Source organism: Lithobates pipiens, unplaced genomic scaffold (genome assembly GCF_037356315.1).
Source record: "Lithobates pipiens isolate NorthernLeopardFrog02 unplaced genomic scaffold, aLitPip1_a1.2 Scaffold_8, whole genome shotgun sequence".
NCBI lineage: Eukaryota > Metazoa > Chordata > Amphibia > Anura > Ranidae > Lithobates > Lithobates pipiens.
In genome coordinates this window covers 61,074,281-61,088,695 of record NW_027507903.1, presented here as the reverse complement: position 1 = coordinate 61,088,695, position 14,415 = coordinate 61,074,281, and the positions used below count along the sequence as shown (strand labels likewise).

At 49.9% G+C, this 14,415-nt stretch overlaps 1 protein-coding gene across 1 annotated transcript in view; it reads right to left on the bottom strand.

Annotated features, from left to right (window-relative positions):
* The window catches only part of LOC143963746 (CDC42 small effector protein 2-B), a 51,883-nt gene extending 44,340 nt beyond the window's left edge, over positions 1–7,543 (bottom strand). Inside the window, exon 1 of the mRNA XM_077473471.1 lies at positions 7,431–7,543. The gene's annotated coding sequence lies outside the window, so the exon portion shown is untranslated. The remainder of the gene's footprint in view (positions 1–7,430) is intronic.
* Between the last annotated feature and the right edge of the window lie 6,872 nt (positions 7,544–14,415).

The following is a 14,415-nucleotide window of genomic DNA, read 5'->3' as shown; positions in this document are numbered from 1 at the left end:
GTGGGTGCAGGAAAAAAGAAACAAGTTGCACTGTGTATGGCCAGCCTAAACCCTCCTATCCTTTACGGGCAAGGAAGCTGCTATCTCAGTCTTCTGATCTGCAGATGCCATGGTGCTGCACATGTGATCAGTTACAACACCAGATATTATGGATTGACAATTTGGCTGTTAGCACAAACAACCATGACAGTTATTCATGGTATGCTCTGAACGCAATGGTTTTGAAAAAACACACTTGGACCCCTTTTACATTTGTGCGACTTGTCACTTGGGACTGCAAAGTCGCATGACAAGTCATACCCCACGATTTCCAAAAAGAGTACCATTCATATCTGTGTGACTTCAAAAGTAGCCCCTGCACTACTTTGGTCTGACTTTGATGCTACTCAAGGTCCATAGACCTTACGATTACAAAGCCATTGCTTCAAGTCGCACAGCATTCAGGTCGTACAAGTGTGACAGGGGGCCTTAGTAAGATACGGGCACACACACACCAATGAAATCGCATTTGAAAAAACATTACTGATCCAGCACCACCATAAAAGAGGTCTCGACTGACAGACCTCCCCTCTCGTATTTCACCCATTTCAGGGCCTTAGCTGTAGAGACATTAGGGCAGCCTGTAAGTGGGGACTTTTGTGACCCCGCTGGCTAAAAGTTTTAAAAAAATTATGTTATCGGTTTGTAGACATCTCACTTGTGTATGCCATATGGAGCATGGACAGGCTCTCTTGGGGGTGGCACCTGATGGGCATGGAGAAATGACCGGAGAGAAGCTTGTGGACCTTCGCAGCAAAGCCTGTTCCCCCGAAAGTCTATCAAATGGTGTTTTGGGGAAGTGTTTATTCAGTGGGTCTTAGTTCGACTTTAACTGCTTGTTACTAATGGAATCTGTTCCTAGTAGGAAGGAGGTTGGCCACCAGCAGGATTGTTTTGTACCCAGCATCCTAAAAGTGTGTTCTTTGTACCCGATTCATACCATACAGGTGTAACGAAGTGTAGAAAAATGCACCTCAATGGACAAATGGAAAAAATCCCTAAGGACTCATTTCACACAACACGCACTTGCTGCCATGCGATTTTCTAACGTATGCTGCAATGCATTTTATGGATGCATTGCAACGCATTTATTAATCCCCTTTTCATTTTTTTCCCCGCTTCATGCCATCAACATGCTCAGCATTGCACTGCGTCACGTTATCGTGTTATAACTTGCTGTGTTAAAAAACCTTCAACATCGCCTATTTTTTCTCAGTGCGCACCAACACACCACATTAGTCTGAACTGAACCTGTAGGACAGAAAGGGAATTGCATGGCTATTGATTTGCTGGATGGCATCGAGCAACGCAGCCAAACCCGGTTGGTGTGAACAAGCTCTAAATATGACAAACCTGGCATTAGGCAAGAGTGACTGATCAGCCAATTCATCATTCACAGGTTAAAAATATATTCCTTATGCAGTCACCGGACACTTTATTAGATGCACCTTGCTAGTACCGGGTTGGACCCCCTTTTGCCTTCATTCTTCATATTATAAACATTCGTCAGAGATTTTGGTCCATATTGACACAATAGCCTCACACAATTGCTGCAGATTTGTCAGCATGATGCAAATCTCTCATTCCACCACATCCCAAAAGGTGCTCTATTGGATTGAGGTCTGGTGAGTGTGGAGGCCATTAGAGTACAGTGACCTCATTGTCCAGTGGTGAGATAATTTGAGCTTTGTGACATGGTGCATTATCCTGCTGGAAGGAGCCATCAGAAGATGAGTACGCTGTAGTCATAAAGGGATGAACATGGTCCACAACAATACTCAGGTAGGCGGCCGTGGTGTTTAAGCAATGCTCAATTGGTACTAAGGGGTCCAAAGTGTTCCAAGAAAACATTCCCCACACCATTACACCACCACCAGCCATATAGGCAGGATGGATCCATGATTTCATGCTGTTTATGCCAAATTCTGACCCTACCAGGCAACATTTTTTTCCAATCTTCTATTGTCCAATTTTGCTGAGCCTGTGCAAATTGTAGCCTCAGTTTCCTGTTTTTAGCTGACAGGAGTGGCACCTGGTGTGGTCTTCTGCTGCTGTAGCCCATCAGCTTCAAGGTTTGAAGTGTTATGCATTCAGAGATGGTATTCTGCATGCCTTGGTAGTAACGGATGGTTATTTAAGTTACTGCTGCCTTTCTATCATCATGGAACCAGTCTGCCCATTCTCCTGACAACAAGGCATTTTTCTCCACACAACTGCCACTCACTGGATATTTTCTCTTTTTTGGCCCATTCCCTTTAAACCCTAGAGATGGTTGTATGTGAGAAGCCCAGTAGATCAGCAGTTTTTAAAATACTCAGACCAGCCCATTTGGCACAAACAACCACGTTCAAAGGCACTTCCCCATTTTGATGCTCAGTTTGAACTACAGCAAGTTGTCTTTACCATGTCTAAATGCATTGAGTTGCTGTCATGTGATGGGCTGATTTGATGTTGCCAAGCAATTGAATGGGTATACCTAATAAAGTGGCCGGTGAGTGCATATGGCTTCTTTTACATTTGCAGTGCTGCTTACCACCCTCTGAAAAGCGAGTCCCAATGGATTACTTTTCAAAGAGCAATATAGCAGTTGCTGACAGTTGTTCTACAGGCGATACTCCCAAACAGTTTATTTTATTTTTAAAGCGGGAGTCCGCTTTAAAAGCAAATACTGCAGCTGCTGACTTTTAAAATCGTGACACTTACCTGTCCAGCGCGCCCGCGATGTCGGCACCCGAAGCCGATCTCTAGATCGTCTGTCGTGTGCTGCCGCCGCCATCTTGGGTATGGGAATCAGGAAATGGAGCCTTTCGGCTTCATTTCCCGGTTCCCTACTGCGCATGCGCGAATCGCGCTGCGCAATAAGGACGGTCCCCGCTGCCTCTGGGATCTGTGTGTTTCCCAGCAGGCAGCGGGGCACTTGCGGAAAGGGGCGTAATCTACACCCCTTTCCGTAGAGAGCTATCCCGGAAGTGGGTGCAGAATACCTGTACTGTACAGGTATCTGCACCCCCCTCCCCCCTGAAAGGTGCCAATTGTGGCGCCGGAGGGTTCCGATGAGCGGAGGTCCACTTTAGGGTGGACCTCCGCTTTAAATTGCTGAGTGTGGTGTCCTGCAACTGTGAACCGAGCATTCGCCTTGCAGTTGTGGTGCAGCCCCATTGAACTCAATGGAGGAGTTTGGCAAGTATTGCCGCCTATGAAACTCTGCGCCCCAGTCAAAAATATTGTGGTCACAAAGGCTGTGTACAGCCCTGACTGGCCATGTCTTAATTTGGGTGAATGGCTGTGGGGCAATAAAACCATGGGTCAGCCACCTTTTATCACCCCTCTGGAAAAAGCCCTATGACGGCTTTCGCACTGATGCATTTTTATTAGGGATGGACCGATTATCGGTGCAGACGATATTCACTTTTTTGAAAGTATAGATCACAAAAATACCCGATATTGCTTTAAGAGGGCTTTACTGGGGTGATGCAGGCATCACTGCGGTACCGTTCTTTAGAGCGGATGGTCAGCTGTCTTGTAATAACAACCGATGAGGCTCAGATGTTATTACAAGCAGCGGGAGGCGACGTCCCCCCTCCTGCCGCCGCTCACCCTTTCCACCGGGAGGCCCGAGCAACCAGCCGTCACATCCATCGGCTGGCCCAAGACCCAAGCAAAGCCCGATGCTCCGTCTGAGTCTCAGATCTAGTAACCTGAAAATGATGTCATGACATCACTTCCAGATTACTGCCATCTGAAAAGAGCCAGTTTAAAAAAACAACAAAAAAACCCAGAAAGTACCGTATATACTCGAGTATAAGCCGAGATTTTCAGCCTCTTTTTTGAGGCTGAAAGTGCCCCCCTCGGCTTATACTCGAGTCATCGCTGTCTGCCCGCTCGATCAGCGTGTCGAGCAGACAGACAGCGGCCATTCTATCATTCAAAAGCCGCGCCTCCGGCTCCGCCTTCGCCTGTGATAGGCGGAACACATCGTATCATCCTCGTACTACGGACGAGGATGATACGATGTCCGTGATAGGCGGAACACAGGCTGCTGGGAAATTCAGTGTTCCGCCTATCACAGGCGAAGGCGGAGGCTTTTGAATTTTACAATGGCCGCCGAGGCGCCGACGAAGAGGGCACGGGACGGAGGCAAGGCAAGGCACGGCACGGGACGGGACGGAGGCAAGGCAAGGCACGACACGGGACGGAGGCAAGGCACGGCGGCAAGGCACGGCACGGGACGGAGGCTCGGGACAAAGGCTCGGGACACAGGTAGGCTGGACACACACACACGGATGGATGGAGACACACACACACAGGGATGGATGGATGGAGACACACACACACAGGGATGGATGGATGGATGGATGGACACACACACACACAGGGATGGATGGATGGATGGATGGACACACACACACACACAGGGATGGATGGATGGATGGATGGACACACACACACACACAGGGATGGATGGATGGATGGATGGACACACACACACACACAGGGATGGATGGATGGATGGATGGACACACACACACACACAGGGATGGATGGATGGATGGATGGACACACACACACACACAGGGATGGATGGATGGATGGATGGACACACACACACACACAGGGATGGATGGATGGATGGATGGACACACACACACACACAGGGATGGATGGATGGATGGATGGACACACACACACACACAGGGATGGATGGACGGACACACAGGGATGGACGGACACACAGGGATGGACAGGCATGTCTCACCCTCGGCTTATACACGAGTCAATAAGTTTGCCAGTTTTTTTGGGGGTAAATTGGGGGCCTCGGCTTATATTCGGGTCGGCCTATACTCGAGTATATACGGTATTCAAAAAAAACGCTGATCTTGACGTTTAGAATACTTGCAGGTGAAGAGGAAGAGTTTGGGGTGTTATAGACCCCCAATATCTCCATAAAGAGTACCTGTCACTGACTATTACTGTCACAAGGGATATTTACATTGCTTGTGACAGAAAAAAAAAAAAAAAAAAAAGACAGTGTAAAAACATCTTTTTTAAATGTACAGAATATCGGCACATAATAATGACTGTCCGAGAGGTGGCCGAAAAAATCTGTATTGTATTGGCACCAAAACAATTATATCGGTCGATCCCTAATTTTTACCATGCTAAAAACACAAGAAAGAGATTTCTCCCTTTAAATCTTAAGGGACTCTTCAAACCAGTTTGGTGTTCAAAGACAAAGCTCCCCATTGAAATAAATAGAATACACAGCAAAAACAGATCAAAAAGAAAAAAAAAAAACTCAACAAGTTTGCATTTTTGGTGTTTTTTTTTTTTTTTGTCATTTGCCCATTTCTCGTAGGTGCAGACAAGCAGACATTTTTTTTAAATAAATGCGTTTTTTTGCAACAAAATCCTAAATCATCGACCCAAATTGGAAAAATCAACATAATGTTTTTGGCATTGTGGGTTAGGAATGAGTCTTGCTGCAAACATCTGTTTTTTTGTTATCATGCACACGGGCAGTTTGAGGCATCCAATGGGCTTTATGTGCGCATTTCTGTACCTGCGAGAGTCAGCTGCAGTGTACATTAGCTAGATATTTGTGAGCACACCAAGGATCATCAATTTCCTCCAAGAAAGATCACATCATAAAATGGTATAGTGCAATGTTACGGAGCAACGCAGGACCCCTTCCTCAGAGATGACATCACGCGCCCGACAAAGCGGTCCTGCGAAGCTCTGTAGCATTGCACTATACCATTTTGTAAAGTGATCTATCTTGAATTTTTGGATGAAATTGATGACCTTGGTGTACTGGCGAATATCTACTTATACAGTTTCCAGTATCCAGCTGGCAGTCGCTGCAGCACCCAGTAACTTAAAGAGGGATTCCACCAAAAAAAAAATATTAAAAGCCAGCAGCTATAAATACTACAGCTGCTGACTTTTAATAAATGGACACTCACCTGTCCCGGGTTCCAGCGATGCCGGCAGCCGAGGCCGATCGATCGGCTCTCGGCTGCTGCCACCACCATTCTAGGTGAGGGAATCAGGAAGTGAATCGGCTTCACTTCCCGGTTCCCTACTGCGCATGCGCGAGCCGCGAAATAGGAAATCTCCGCGCTGTCACTGGGACCCGTGTGTGTCCCAGCAGACAGCGTGGCAGGGCAGGAAATGGCGTAGACTCCCACGGGAGTCTATGCCCGGAAGTGGGTGAAAATACCTGTCTTTGACAGGTATCTCCCCCCCCCTGAAAGGTGTCAATTGTGACACCGGAGCGGGGGAGGGATCCGATCAGCGGAGGTTCCACTTTAGGGTGGAATCCCGCTTTAAAGTGGTGGGCCAGCAGAAATTATTATTATTTTTTTTAAGTCAGCAGCTACAAACACTGTAGCTGCTGACTTTTAATAAGGACAATTACCTGTCCAGAGAGCACGCAACGTCTGCCTCCCCCTCCCCCCGAGGCTGATCGTCCATCGGATCGTCTGCCAGCGCCTCCATCTTAACGAAGGGAAACAGGCAGTGGAGCCTTGTGGCTTCACTGCCTGTTTCCCACCGCGCATGCACGAGTCATTTGGCGCTTTGTGAATGGCCCGTTGTTTTCTGGGACACATATATGTCCAAGAAGGCAACGGAGCCGCTCGCCGAAGAGGAGGAAGTGCCACGGAATAGGAAGGGGCAGATTAGGAAGACTGCCTAGCAACAGGGGTTTCAGGGAAGTTAAAAAAAAATAATAATATTTAACAACATTATTGCAATTTTTTTTAGGGTGGCCCTCCACTTTAAAGAGCTCATTCCACTAGGAACGTGCGTGATGGGGACATGGACTGTGAGCTCCCCACCAATAACAGATGGCTGCATGCTATTATATATGATGCTGGTGTAACTTGTGCACAGGGGCAGATCTCAGGGATTATAGATGCACAATACATTCTCATGGGGCAACCATTCATCCCTATGGGGGGGGGGGGGGGGGGCTATACGATGCAGCGCTAGAAATACAGCAGCAATTTACGCGGCATGCCGCAAACCACCCGTGTGATCACATGAGGTCTTTAGCTCCAGAGAGACAATTCACACAATGTAAAAAAAAAAGGGGAAGAAGGGGACGTCAACAAATCCACTAGGTTTATAAAACAAACACACACACTCAGTCAGTCAGTCAGTCAGTCAGTCAGTCAGTCGCAGACACAGCTCTGTGGGGGATTTCTAATAACATTAAAGTTTGGTGGAGTTGCTGGGATGGATGCAATCATTCATTGTAATGTTACAGGAAGACCCCGCCCCCTAAAACTAAATCCTCCAATAATATGGACAGAGCCCAGATGCCCCTGACAAGGGAGAGATGTAACAAGCAGCAAATAAATCCCAGCGATCACCCGCACACCACTTACCTGCAGCCCGCACGCCGCACATCCCACTGCAGCACAGCTTCTGCAGCAATCTCCATAAACTACGCCCCCCCGGGGGGGCGTTACCCTTCCCGCCATGTGACCAGCTTACAGCTGTCAGTGTATAGCGATCCGCTGCCGAAGGGGACCAACTAGGATAGAAACAAGCTCCACCCACCGTGCCTGATTGAAGCAGACATAAGCTCCGCCCCCTGTGTTTTGTTTGAGTTGGTGCAAGGCCCAACTCAAACAAGGATCTGATTGGAGCAGCTTCGCCATGCGTAGGTAGTGGGCAGAGTCCGGGGAGGAGTAATGGTTGTGAGATTTGTGGCGGGCAATAATCGGTGCAGTGATCGGGGACAGTGACTCGGGAGTGGTCTGATCACCCGAGTATTGAACATGTCCCACCACAGTGAACAGGGAGGCGTGTGATCTGTGATAATTATAACACATAATAAATAGATTATCATTTAATAAATAACACATTAAATAATAAAATATAATAAAGAGCCATTCCACCATTACTTAGTCTTTATCCAGGCTCTCTCTGGTGTCAGTGCACACTCTCTCGTGCGCTCTCTCTCTGGTGTTGGGGCGCTCTCTCTGGTGTCGGTGCGTTCTCTCTCTGGTGTCGGTGCATGCGCTCTCTTTGGTGTCGCGTTCTGTCTGGTGTCGGGGCGCTCTCTCGGGTGTCGGTGCACGCTCTCTCTGGTGTTGGTGCACGCTTTCTCTGGTGTCGGGGCTCTCTCTCGGGTGTCGGTGCACGCTTTCTCTGGTGTCGGTGCACACTCTCTCTGGTGTCGGGCCCTCTCTCTGGTGTCGGTGCACGCTCTCTCTGGTGTTGGGACGCTCTCTCTGGTGTCGGTGCACACTCTCTCTGGTGTCGGGCCCTCTCTCTGGTGTCGGTGCACGCTCTCTCTGGTGTTGGGACGCTCTCTCTGGTGTTGGTGCACACTCTCTCTGGTGTCAGGGCGCTCTCTCTCTCTGGTGTCGGGGCACGCTCTCTCTGGTGTCGGGGCACGCTCTCTCTGGTGTCAGGGCGCTCTCTCTGGTGTCAGGGCGCTCTCTCTGGTGTCGGTGCACGCTCTCTCTGGTGTCGGTGCACGCTCTCTCTGGTGTCGGTGCGCTCTCTCTCTGTTGTCGGGGTGCTCTCTGTCTGGTGTCGGTTTGCTCTCTCTGGTGTCGGGGCTCTCTCTCGGGTGTCGGTGCAAGCTCTCTCTGGTGTGGGTGCACGCTCTCTCTGGTGTCGGGGCTCTTTCTCGGGTGTCGGTGCACGCTCTCTCTGGTGTTGGTGCACGCTCTCTCTGGTGTCAGGGCTCTCTCTCGGGTGTCGGTGCACGCTCTCTCTGGTGTTGGTGCACGCTCTCTCTGGTGTCAGGGCTCTCTCTCGGGTGTCGGTGCACGCTCTCTCTGGTGTTGGGGCGCTCTCTCTGGTGTCGGTGCACGCTCTCTCTCTGGTGTTGGTGCACGCTCTCTCTGGTGTTGGGACGCTCTCTCTGGTGTTGGTGCACGCTATCTCTGGTGTTGGTGCACGCTCTCTCTGGTGTCGGGCGCTCTATCTGGTGTAGGTGCACGCTCTCTCTGGTGTCAGGGCGCTCTCTCTCTCTGGTGTCAGTGCATGCTCTCTCTGGTGTTGGTGCGCTCTCTCTCTGGTGTCGGGGCGCTCTCTCTGGTGTCGGTGCAGGCTCTCTCTGGTGTCAGGGCGCTCTCTCTCTGGTGTCGGTTCGCTCTCTCTGGTGTCAGTGCACCCTCTCTCTGGTGTCTGTGCACTCTCTCTCTCTGGTGTCAGGGCGCTCTCTCTGGTATCGGTGCATGCTCTCTCTGGTGTCGGTGCGCTCTCTCTGGTGTCGTGCGGTCTCTCTCTGGTGTCGTGCGCTCTCTCTCTGGTGTCGTGCGCTCTCTCTCTGGTGTCGTGCGCTCTCTCTCTGGTGTCGTGCGCTCTCTCTGGTGTCGGTGCATGCTCTCTCTGGTGTCGGTGCACACTCTCTCTGGTGTCGGTGCATGCTCTCTCTGGTGTCGGTGCATGCGCTCTCTCTGGTGTCGCGCGCTCTCTGGTGTCGGCGTGCTCTCTCTGGTGTCGTGCTCTGTCTGGTGTCGGGGCACTCTCTGGTGCCGGTGCACTCTCTGTGGTGCCGGTGCGCTCTCTCTGGTGCCGGTGCGCTCTCTCTGGTGTCGTGGCGCTCTCTCTGGTGTCAGTGCACTCTCTCTCAGCACCGGGGTCAGTGCACGCTCAGTGATGGTGTCAGCGTGCTCTTGCTGGTGTCAGTGCTCTCTCAGTGATGGTGTCAGTGCACTCTCTCTCTGCAGTGGTGTCAGCATGCTCTCGCTGGTGTCAGCGCGTTCTCTCTCAGCGATGGTGTAAGCGCACTCTCGCTGGTGTCAGTGCGCTCTCTCTGGTGTCGTGCTCTCTCTGGTGCCGGTGCGCTCTCTCTGGTGCCGATGCGCTCTCTCTGGTGCCAGTGCGCTCTCTCCGGTGTCAGGAAGCTCTCTCTGATGTCAGTGCACTCTCTCTCAGCGCCGGGGTCAGTGCACTCTCAGAGATAGTGTCAGTGCGCGCTCTCTCAGCGACGGTTTCAGCATGCTCTCTCTCAGCGCTGGTGTCAGTGTGCGCTCTCTCTCAGCGATGGTGTCAGCGTGCTCTTGCTGGTGTCAGTGCTCTCTCAGTGATGGTGTCAGTGCGCTCTCTCTCAGCAGTGGTGTCAGCGCATTCTCTCTCAGCGATGGTGTAAGCGCGCTCTCGCTGGTGTCATTGCGCACTCGCTGGTGTCAGTGCGCTCTCTGGTGTCGGTGCACTCTTTCTGGTGTCAGCATAAGTCCCAACTGTCCCTGATTTGGAACAAAGTCCCTCGGTTTCTTCTTCCTCCTCATTTTGGTCTGATCTATATATAGTTATATACAAAATGCACTTTTTATCTTTCAAAAAGTGTTTCCTAGAGCTAGACCTTCATCCATTTTCTAAATTGCTGCATTTGTAAATTTTAAAAGCCAATATAAAGGAATAGTAGTGGTAAAAAAATCAGCACTTGTGGGTTTAACTAATAATTTTTTGTGTATAAGCCTCCTTTTAAGGGGGTGTGTCCTATGTGTACATACTTCTGCTAATAGGTGTCCCTTGTTCCCGTCTCAAAAAGTTGGGAGGGATGGTGTCGGTGCACTCTCTCAGCAATGGTGTCAGTGCACTCTCACTGGTGTCAGTGCACACTCTCTCCCTCTCAGCGCTGATGTCAGTGTGTTCTCTCTGGTGTCAGTGCACTCTCTCTCAGCACCGGGGTCAGTGCACTCTCTCTCAGCAATGGTGTCAGCATGCTCTCGCTGGTGTCAGTGTGCTCTCTCTCAGCGCCGGGGTCAGTGCACTCTCTCTCAGCAATGGTGTCAGCATGCTCTCGCTGGTGTCAGTGTGCTCTCTCTCAGCAATGTTTTCTGTGCGCTCTCTCTCTCTCAGTGAGGGTTTCAGTGCGCTCTCTCTCAGCGATGGTGTCAGTGCGCGCTCTCTGGTGTCAGTGCGCTCTCTCTCAGCGATGGTGTCAGTATGCTCTCGCTGGTGTCAGTGCGCTCTCTCTCAGTGATGGTGTCAATGTGCTCTCACTGGTGTCAGTGCGCTTTCTCTCTCTCTCAGCGCCGGGGGTCAGTGCGCTCTATCCCATTGTCCTCTTTCAGTATCAATGCTGGTGTCGGTGTGATCTCTCTCACCACTGGTGTCAGTGTCCTCTCTCTTAGTGCTGGTGTCAGCGCGCTTTATCTCATTGTGCCCTTTCTATCTCAAAGCTGGTGTTGAGGTAGGCTTTCTCAGTATCCTCTACCTCCTTGCCGGTGTCAGTGCTCTCTCTCTCTATCTGTGCTGCACTGACATTGAGCTCCTTGAACTTGGCCTCATAGAAGAGAAGGGCTGTGCAAGTTTCTTCATCCCTGTCAGGCAGCAGTAGGTTCCTTCAGGACTCCCCAAAGGGATAGCAATGGAGTAGCCGATCAACAGGCAGTTCCAGTGCAAGATGCAGAGCTTCCAGCCCACATGGCTAAGGATCGGCACTGAACTGAGCCGGGACCCTCACACCAGGGGGGGGGGGGGGGGGGTCAGGGGGACAGGCACAGTCACAGGTGGGTACACTGGCAGAGGACTGAGCTATCCTCACTATTTTGGACAAAATAATACAAGCGATAAAAATGAACAATATGAAGTTCATATATTAAGAGCCCTAAAGTGCTGGTGTCAGCGCGCTCTCTCTAATTATCTTTTTTCTATCTCAATGCTGTTGTTAGGGCGCGCTTTCTCAGTGTCTTCTATCTCAGGGCAAGTGTCAGTGCTCTCTTTCTCAGTGCTGGTGTCAGCGCTCTCTCTAATTGTCCTTTTTCTCTCTCAATGCTTTTGTTAGGGCACGCTTTCTCAGTGTCCTCTATCTCTGTGCTGGTGTCAGTGCTCTCTCTCTCAGTGCTGGTGTCAGTGCTCTCTCTCTCAGTGCTGGTGTCAGTGCTCTCTCTCTCAGTGCTGGTGTCAGCGCCCTCTCTCTCTGCTTCACTGACATTGAGCTCCTTGAACTTGGCCTCATAGAAGAGAAGGGCTGTGTGAGTTTCATCACCTCAGAGGTTTCGTAATCCCCGTCAGGCAGCAGTAGGTCCCCTTAGGACTCCCCATAGGGGAAGAGCTCCTCACGGGAGATAGCAGTGGAGAAGCCAATCAACAAGTAGTTCCAGCGCAATAGGTGGAGCACCCGGCCCACCATGGCTAAGGATTGGCACTGGACTGAGCCGGAACCCTTGCACCAGAGGAAGGGTCAAGGGGAATAGGTACTGTCACAGGTGGGTACACTGGCAGAGGACTGAGCTGTCCTCACTATTTAGGACTCCCATAAATGTCAAAAATAATTCAAGCGATAAACATTAGCTGTATAAAGTTCATATATTAAGAGCCCTAAAGTGCTTAAATGTTTTGTAAAAATGATATGCTGACTATTAGAATGTTTATGCAACTGAAGATGAAGAAAGCCTTTGGGAAGCAATACTCTTCTATTACCACCAAGGCCATCAACTGATCATTACACACAAAGCAGCACTTTACCTCAGCACCCACCTGCCTGAAGTTGCAAAAAAAATTGTTTTGCATTTTCAGTACAGGTGATGCTGAATACAAAAAAAAAGAGCACAAACTATTAATAGGCATGTCAGATTTACATAACATGATTCTCCTTTCTGTTGCACATGTCCAGCCTCAGCCTACGGCAGCTGTAACAGGGAGTAGCTGCCATGCATGCACACACAGTGCGCATGTTCCATTCCCTACCTGAACAACCCCTCTGCACCCCCAGGGCACCTGCGCTCTGACATCTTACCCCATCAGGGAGACCTGGCTGGATGAGAGTTGGGATGCGCACGTGCAGATTGTAGAGAAAATACTGGGAGGTGCTGGTACTCGGCTGGGTAGGAGGCCGATCACAGTGCTCTATACAGACTCTTTCCTCCAGTCTCATCATTGTGGAACAGACTTTCCCTGATCACAGTATAGTATATCTAGTATCTCACAAAAGTGTGTACACCCATCAGATTTTTGTAAATATTTTATTAAATCTTTTCATGTGACAACACTGAAGAAATTACACTTTGCTACAATTTAGCGAGTGTACAGCTTGTATAATTTGCTGTCCCCTCAAAATAACACAACACAGCCAATCATTTCTAAACCACTGGCAACAAAAGTGAGTACACCCCTAAGTGAAAATTTCCAAATTGGGCCTAATTAGCCATTTTCCCTCCCCCGTGTCATGTGACTCATTAGTGTTACAAGGTCTCAGGTGTGAATGGGGAGAAGATGTGTTAAATTTGGTGTCATCGTTTTCACTCTTTCATACTGGTCACTAGAAGTTCAACATGGCACCTCATGGCAAAGAACTCTCTGAGGATCTAAAAAAAAGAATTGTTGCTCTACATAAAGATGGCCAGTCTATAAGAAGATTGCCAAGACCCTGAAAAATGAGCTGCAGCACGGTGGCCAAGATCACACAGCGGTTTAGCGGGACAGGTTCCACTCAGGACAAGCCTCGCCATGGTCAACCAAAGAAATTGTGTGCACGTGCTCACCATCATATCCCTAGCTTGTCTTTGGGAAATAGACGTATAAGTGCTGCCAGCATTGTTACAGAGGTTGAAGGGGTGGGGGGGTCAGCCTGTCAGTGCTCAGACTATACGCAGCACACCGCATCAAATTGGTCTGCATGGCTGTCGTCCCAGAAGGAAACCTCTTCTAAAGATGATGCACAAGAAAGCCCATAAACAGTTTGCTGAAGACAAACAGACTAAGGATCTGGATTACTGGAACCATGTCCTGTGGTTTGGTGAGACCAAGATAAACTTATTTGGTTCAAATGGTGTCAAGCGTGTGTGGTGGCAACCAGGTGAGGAGTAAAAAGACAATTGTGTCTTGCCTACAGTCAAGCATGGTGGTGGGAGTGTCATGGTCTGGGGCTGCATGAGTGCTGCTGGTGTCCTATCATATTGTGTCCCTCATTGGATAGTGTCCGCTGTGTACTGCGCATGCGCAGTACACAGCACACACAGACTCCGAAAATAGCCGAAGATGAACGGCGCCTGCGCCGTGAGTCCAGGTTCTAGCCCCACCATCCAAGTGGACATAGAGTTAGAATAAAAAGAGCCGAGCGCAGCAAGACCATGCCGGAAGCGTGGCAAGCGAAGCGAGCCCGCGAGGGGCCCTCTAATATCGGCAGCCCTATATCCACTTGGATGGTGGGGCTACCACCTAGACGCACGGCGCAGGCGCCGTGCATCTTCAGTGATTTTCCGAAGCTCCTTCTGCTCCGTACTGCGCGGACAGTTTCCGATGGCCGGATTCTATATACCAGAACACCGGTACTGGGGAGCTACAGTTCATTGAGGGAACCATGAATGTCAACATGTACTGTGACATACTGAAGCAGAACATGATCCCCTTCCTTCGGAGAGTTGGCATTATGCTTAATTCTGAGCTTACTATGGGAATAAC